This window comes from Agelaius tricolor, unplaced genomic scaffold, assembly GCF_023055355.1.
Source record: "Agelaius tricolor isolate 1412-34295 unplaced genomic scaffold, bAgeTri1.0.p SCAF_39, whole genome shotgun sequence".
NCBI lineage: Eukaryota > Metazoa > Chordata > Aves > Passeriformes > Icteridae > Agelaius > Agelaius tricolor.
In genome coordinates this window covers 1,645,001-1,652,912 of record NW_027269299.1, presented here as the reverse complement: position 1 = coordinate 1,652,912, position 7,912 = coordinate 1,645,001, and positions in this window count along the sequence as shown.

The window sequence follows — 7,912 nt, the reverse complement described above, 5'->3', positions numbered from 1 at the left end:
CAGTCAGGGTGAGTGCGGACACCGGGCTGACAGCGGGGAGTGCCCGGGAGAGCTGCATTGCCTTCGCTCCCTGGGTGCATGAGGGGTGGCCTGGGCAGAGCACAGCGAGCGATTTCAGGGACACTGGTCCGGGGGATTCGTGGCCAGCGTCTTGCAGCTGATCCCGTTTGCCCCCCCCTCTCTTCTGGCCGATGCAAGAGCTGAGTGGGACACCCCTATGTAGTGGTTTTGGTTCACTAATTGATGATTTCCTGGCCAATGTTCCAATTAGTGTGGTAAGTTCCGTGCTGGTTAATCACCAGTTCATCCAGTAGAATGTAGTTCATAATTTTCTGTGTGAGATAGGATTAGGAGAAAGGCAAAGCAGGCTCCAAACTTTAAAAGGGTATGAAGAAAAATTTATTAACAGTAACTAAAAGAAGGAGTAATAAGAATCAGAACAAAATCTTCAGAACATTTCTCCTCCCCCTACAACTTTTTCTTTCCCACTGACAATGTAAAGGGACAAAACCAAAATTTTGAGTCACTTTACTACCTCTAGAATAGTCTCTCTTCTGCTCACTTAAGGAGAAATGTCCCTCTTGTTAATGTTATGGAGATTTTCCACAAGAAAGCAGTTCTCTCGTGGCTCTCAATTTCCATCAACAGCAGCCACACTGCAGGGAAATCTGCAATTCTGAAATCGCTCCCATTTTCCACAAGCTTTTCCCACAGCTGTGTTTCTGTGCCGTGTCAACTTATGGGGTACTGTTCTAAAGATGAGCTGTTCAAAGGCAAAGGTTCTCTTTATCTATCTCTAAAATCATCTTCCATCTCTAGCAAGAGAGATCTTCTTCTGTTCCTGGGGGCACAGGATCTTCATCACTCTTCTCTCCATCTCTGTTCAAACTTGTCCTAGAATCATACCTTCATGTCTTATAGGGAAAAAAGTGTCCTTCTCCCTATGTTTACAAGAGGATTTCAGCCTAAAACTAAAGGCATCTCCTCATCCCTCCCATCTGGGACTTGACTTCTTCACTGACCTCAGCCAGGCCTAGGCTGGGTCAGCTGTGTTACCTCTTTGTCGGCCAGAAGGGAAAAGAGAAAGTTCCCAAGTTTATTTTGTTTGTAACGTGTTTTTCACAGAGGCTTTCATGTACAGCTTTCCTGATTATCAGTTCCCAAAACCAACCCTTGATTTGTTTCCTATTGGACATGGAGGAACCTGCCAGCAGCCTCTCCCAAAACATCATGTCCATGATGCACAAAGCAGCACACAGTGGCAGGAGCGTCTCCTAGGATTCCTGCAGTTGTGGGTGCTGACTGTGGCTCTCTTCCTCTCTGTTCCAGCCATTTAAGTCCCAAGGAAAGACACTAGTCCATCCCACTGTAACCTGGATATTCACAGCCGATTTGCCAGAAGAGCTGAAGAATTAGGTGCCTCTTCAGGATCCGGTGAACCAGTTTCCCAAGAACAGCACCAGGAGACACTGAAGAGCAAACCATCTCCCACTGCCACTGGAGCTCCAGGCACAGCTGATGCCTGGCACAGCTGAGCCTGTGAGAAGCTCCCGTAGCTCCTGCCGTCACCCTGCCTGTTGACAGCACCCTCCTTCCAGCCCTCATACCCTGCCCATACCCTTTTCTTACCTCCCAGCTCATCCCTTTGCTTCGCTTTTCATTAATAAACCGTTTGGCTTTTTCACTTTGCCTTCATCTCTGTGGAGCTGAAGCAAATCCGGGGCCCTGGGACGCACAGGCCCCTGCTGCCGTTCTCTGCCACGCTGTGTTTTGTGCCCAGAGGAACTGGGGCAGGTCAGGCTGGAAAGGTCCCTGTGCTGAAGGTGCAGTTCCACAGCACTGTGCAGTTCCACATCTTGCTGAGCACCTTGGAGCCCCTGAATTTTGGAAGAGCCAACCTGAGTATGCTCTGAACCCAGCTGAGAGGGCTTCCATGGCAAGCATCCACGGAGGGCAAAGGAGCTTGGAATGCTGGAAGCTTTCAAGAATAGCTTCCTGAAAGCACAGCAGCGCTCCATCCCTGCACAGGATGAGGAAGAGGGCAGCAGCAGAGAGCATCCGGGCTTAGCAGGGAGCTCTGGCTGTGCCTGAGGGCAAATGAAGCAGCAGCACGGTGCCCGAGACTCGGACACGCGGCCGTGCCGGTGCCCGCAGCGCTGCCAGGCAGTGCCGGGATCCCGGCTGTGCTTCTGCTCCCCACAAGTGAGGAACGGCAGCCCCAAGCTCAGAGCCAGTCCGAAAGCCAACCAAGGGAGAGCAGAGGGAGGGCACCCTGCCAGTCTCTCTTGGGCATGGCCGCAAAACAGCGCCTGCTGCTTCTTCCTCCGCCTGCGTTTGCGCTGTGCTGGTGGCAGAGCCAGCCAGGTTGGGCTCTGTGTTCCAAAGCCTGTTGGGAGCGGGCATGAAAAGCACGGCGTGCACAGCAGAGAGTCCTGGAAGGTGCTGGCAAGAGCATCCTGCAGGAACAGGGCTCTGGTCCCTGGCCAGGAACAGCCTGGTTTTGGTGCCATGAGCGCAGGCAGGAGTTGAGGCAGGTGAAGAGGCCATGGGCAGCTTGTGTTTCTGGAGGGCCTGGGGCTGCACCTCTGAACCTGCACCTGGAAACTCACTTGGGGCAATAGGAATTAGAGCTGGAGTGGCTGTCCTGAAAGGACCTGAAGTCATTCAGCCTTGCCAGCGTTTCTTAAAGGTGTGTTGGTGCTCCCCAGGAAAGCTGCACATTTGGGTAAACACCTTTGGAGGAAAGGGGCTTGCTTCTCAAGGAAAGTGCTTCCCAGGGAGCTCCCAGTGAGGCAGGTGCGAGTGTCCCCCTTTGGCTCTCTGTGCTCCTTTCAGTCCTTGAGGCCTGTTGCACATGGCAGTGGGGCAGGGAGAAGGCGGGGAAGAGCAGGTTTGGCATCTGCCTGGACCTGTGGAAACCAACCCAAGCACCTGCAGCAGGATGTGTAATCCCCTTTGGACAGAGGGTGGGCAGGAGCATCTGTGTCCAGCCATGAGCCCCAAAGCTCTTTGTGAGAGCTGTGAATTAAAAGGCCTTTACACACACACTTTTCACATCTTTCCTGTCTGCTGTGTTTCAACTCTTGGCAATATGCATTTGCCTGCTGCTTGGTGGCAGCTGCTGTGGCCCAGGGCCAGCACAGAGCTGGGCTGTGTGGGCCAGGCAGCGTGGAGAGCCTTGGATGATCTTGGTGCGTCCCTGGCCTCAGCAAAGGCCTCCCAAGGTGTCCTGCTCATTGGCTCTCCCTGTGCATCTTGGAGAGAACAAGGCAGGCATTTCTGGCAGCTGGGCATCAGCCAGCCTTAAAATGGGGGCGTGTGGTGGAGTGAGCCCAGCTGAGATACGCTGAGCGCAGCCCAGTGCTCCTTGCTCCTCTCTGCTGAGCCGGGAGCGTTTGTCTGCTTTCGGGATGGCCCTGGCTGTGTCAGGGCTGCTCCGTGGACACGAGACAGCCGGTCCTGTCCCGCTGGGTCCCAGCAGTGCCTGGCAGCAGCCCTGCACCCACGTCAGGATGCTGGCCAAGAGAGGCCCTGGAAGCTGAGGCAGCTGATTTGAAGCTTTTGCAGATACACACAGGGGATGCCAGCAGCGTTCCCTCAGGATACAGCAGTCCTGAGGGGCCTCCCCAGAGCTGCCTGATGCTGCCCACTCCTTGTGGCACCAGTTGCTTTCCTGTGGGATGTTCTACCTCCCCCAGGAGTGAAGAGGGAGCTGGGGAAAGAGCTTGCCCAGCTGCTCTGGATCCTTTCCCAGCAGCCCTGGCTGAGTGGAGCAGTCCGAGCTGAGCGCAGAGGTGCCCATGGAACAGCCGTGCCCAGGAAGGCTGGCTGGGAAGGATGATCCAGGAACCACAGGCCTGGCAGCCTGGCTTTGCTGCCGGGGAAGGCCTTGGAGCAGACCCTCCTGAGTGTCATCCCACGGCACGTGCAGGGAACCAGGGGCTCTGCTGGAGGCTGGGAAAGCTCTGCGGAGGGACGGGCACAGCTGGGGGTCCTGGTGGGCTGTTGAGGGCTTCTGTGGGGGTGTTTGGGGGGGTGGATGTTAGGGGCCGCGTTGGGGATGGAGTTGTCTGGAAGGTGAGAGGTCTGGGCTGGAATTTGAGTCAGTTTGAAGGCAGCATCTGTGCTTTGGCACAGCTTTGGTGTTGGACGGCAGAAAGAATATCTGTGACTATTTCTTTTACTGGTCCTGTTTCTCCTGCAGGGAACAAGAGGGGAGAGCTGTACTTTATTGGCCACTTAGAGATGTGTACTGGGGGAGGATCGGCCCTTTTGCCATCTCCTCATTTAGTTGGGTTACTGTTGTAACACTGAGGGGTCTTCATTCCTTGAGAGCTTTTATTCCTTAAGAGAATTAGGAGATTATAATCCCTTCATGGAAAACCATTTGCAAACCAAAGAATGGCCTTCCTTTTGGCCTCTCTGTAGTGTTATGTTTTGTAAAGTGACTTCCAGTGGATGATGTTAAGGCATATGTGTTGCTGCTTTGAGATGGGAACAAACTTCAAAACCAATGCCATTCTCCGGGCATTGCTGTTAATTTGAAAAGTTTGCAAATTTTGGAACTACTTGAGCTGAGCAATGGGAATTAAAGCTTTCCTGAAGTGAGGATACTTAAATGTCCTGAGCCCGCAGTGCAGGGCAGTATTTGCTGATGTTTCGAGCCCTTCCTAAAGATCCTGTGGGGCTGCCTTAGACACCTGGGGCCAGGCATTCCTTCCAGCCTGGGCCACTTTGGCTGGGCTGGGGGCGGCCCCAGGGCAGGCGGCAGTGTGTGCAAGGGCCCTGGGTGGCACGCTGCAGCACGGTCACCATGTGCCATGGAATGGAACCCGGTGTTCAAGGGCCCTTTGTGACACCTGGGAAATAGAAGCTTGCCCGGGTGCTGGGAGCAGGCAACGGGGCACAACGGGACAGAGCAGTGCCGTGAGGAGCCCCCGCACAGCACGCTCGTTCCTGTCCCACCCGGAGCTTTTCCGCAGCCTTGTTCCTACAGGTGACCTTGTGGCCAGACTGTGGGACTTGGTGACTCGGAGCTTTTCCGAGGCATCTCCCATTCCTGTGGCCAGTGCCATCAAGTCCAGACCGTGGGATTTGGTCACCTGAATCATTAATGAGGAGTCTCCTGTGATTTTGGCAGGAGTCCTCAAGACCAGAGTGCAGGATTTGCTGTCCTGCAGCCTTTTTGAAGCTTCCCTGTCGCAGGTGCCTTCAAGGCACAACCGCAATTGTTGCCTTGGCGATATCCTGAGCCATCTCTCTTTAAGGTGCCCTCAAGGCCGAGCTCTAGCATGGCAGGCAGATTCCCCAGCTTGTTGAAAGTGTTCAGGGGGAAAAAAAAGAATGACCCTGGAGCTGCTCCAGCACAACAGCCTGAAGATCTGGAGCAGATTCAGACACTGCAGGATGGTGAGTAGCAGAGCTGCGCCACAGGGCTGATGGCTACAGCCAGCTTGGCCCCATCCCATCCCATCCCATCCCTGAGGGCATGCCAATGGATAGGATGGAACAGGGGCTGGGCAGACGCCCCTCAGTGGCCATGCTCTAACCCCTGGGCCATCCTGAGGCTCTCCTTGCCTGGGGAGGCTCCTCAGCTCTGGCTGCGCTCGCTCTTTGCCAGATGCAGCCAGGGACCAGACTCCAGAGCAGGAGCCCACCCGTGGCCGCTTCCGCAGAGCAGCGCAGGTACCTGCGGCCATCCCCACCTGGGCCGGGCCTGCTGGCACTGCTCGGCCGGGCCCCACGTTGGAGCAGACCATGGAACGTCCCTCTCTTCTTCCCGCCCTTCCCTTCTGTTGCAGACACTGCGGAGGTTCCTGCGCCTTCGGCGCACTAAGACCAGCGGCCCCGCGCCCGAGGGCACGGCCGAGCCCGACCCCAGGCCCAGCGAGCTGCGGGCAGAGGCTGCTTCCAGCACAGCGTCCTCTGACCTGGCTGCCAGCTCTGACTGGGAAACCAACAAGGGCTGGGAGGAGGCTGACATGGCCCTGACGGAGGCCATGGCCACCAGCAACACCATCAGCCAGGGCATCCCAGAGACTGAGGCCATGCCCACACTCACTGTGAGTCCTGGAGCCACTCTGGAGTTTTTCCAGAAGGGTTTTTATTCTCTGCAGCAGCCTGGGACCAGGGCTGAAGGCCTCTCAGGATCACGTGGCCCCTCAAGCCATGTCCGCTGGGCCCCCTCAGCCCCATCCCAGTGGGCTGGGAAGGCGAGCACTTCTTGGGGGAAGCTGGGCAAGTTGCTGCCTTGGACAGCACTCCAAGTCTTCCCCATGCCGCTTCCTGCAGGTGCAAACCGCGGTGAGTGCCATGCTGCAGAGACTCACGCCCCGTGAGTCTGTGGACGCCGGGCTGCAAATGGCCATTGTCAGCCTCACCGAAGAACACCCTGCTCACGTGGTGATGAGCCTCCTGCGCTGTGCCCCAACGTGTGACGGGTACGGGGCACAAGTGCCTCCAGAGCTCGGTGCTCACCGGCCCGTAGGGCCCCTGGCCCTGTACAGCCTGTACGGCGGGGTCTGCCAGATGGGCGGAGAGCACCGGCCCCCTCGGGCCCCTCTGTTTCCTGAGCCTGCTGCCATGCTCCCTCCCGGCCCCACGCAGCTGCACGGGGCACAGTACTGACGCACAGCTCTGGTCCCACAGAGCCGCCGCGCTGCTCTGGAGAGCCATGGGCACCTCAGAGGTAGCCGTGGAGGAGGTGGTTCCAGCGCTGCTCTCTGCCATAGAGGAGCAGCCACCGTACGGCAGCTCCCTCTGCAGCGGGGACAACGAGGCCGTCCTTGCCCTGGCTGTGAGTTTCTGGAGCTGGCCTACACTGTCCCTCCAGGTCGCCTTCTCAGAAGCTCTCCATGCTCTCCCCAGCCTGCAGCTCCCTGCCTGGGCTGAAAGCTGGGCTAGGGGCAGCAGGCCGGGTGCTCCCCCTGCCTCTCACCCCCGGCCCTGCCTCATGGACACCTCGGCACTGAGCGCTGCCTCGGGGCGCTTTGTCTCTTGTAGGCAACTCCCGAGGGCACGAGCCCTGCCCGGCAGGACGGCGTGCAGCCACAGGGCTGGCAGCGCCCGTGTCGGGCAGCTGTGCCGCCAGGCACCGCCACATGCTCTGTCTTAACAGGGGTGGCCGGAGTGCTCATGATGGGGCAGAAGGAGGAGCTCCAGGTCCTCAGTCAGGGTGAGTCAGGGCAGCCGCATGGCAGCGAGTACCGCCCGGGGGACGGGGGGCAGCAGCTACAAATCCCGGCCCCGCAGCTACAATCCGTCACCGGGCTGCCCAGGGCTCTGCTCCCTGTGCGCACCAGGAGCGGCAGGGGCACAGCCCGGAGACCTTTCGGGGACACGTGGCGGATCCGTGGCCAGCACCTTCCGCCCAAAGCCCTTGTCTCCCGCTCCCTCCTGGCCATGGCGAGAGCCGGCTGGCATGGCCCTGGCAGGAGGCTTTCCTTGGATTCCCTCCATTTGCCTTCTGACCGTGGCTCTGTTCCTCTCTCTTCCAGCTCTTCAAGCCCTCAGGGAAGACGAGAGCCCATCCTGCATGAACACATGGATTCAGATGAAATTCCAAAGAAGATCTGCAGAACTTCGTTTGTCTCCTGGACCAGATGTACCTGTACCGGCCTCCTTCGATGATTTCCAGTTGGGACCGCCTGCAGCTCCAGGCACAGCTCTGGCTGCTCACAGCTGAGCCTGTGCCAAGCTCCAGCAACTCCTGCCATCTCTCTCCCTGTTGGCAGCTCCTTCCCTGCAGCCCTCAGGCCCTGCCCATGCCCTTTTTTACCTCCCAGCTCACCCCTTCGCTTCACTTTCCCTTAATAAACTGTTTGTGTTTTTCACTTTACCCGCATCTCCATGGAGCTGAAGCGGCGCAAAACCTGAGCCTGGGGACACGCAGGGCCCTGCTGCCATTCTCCTC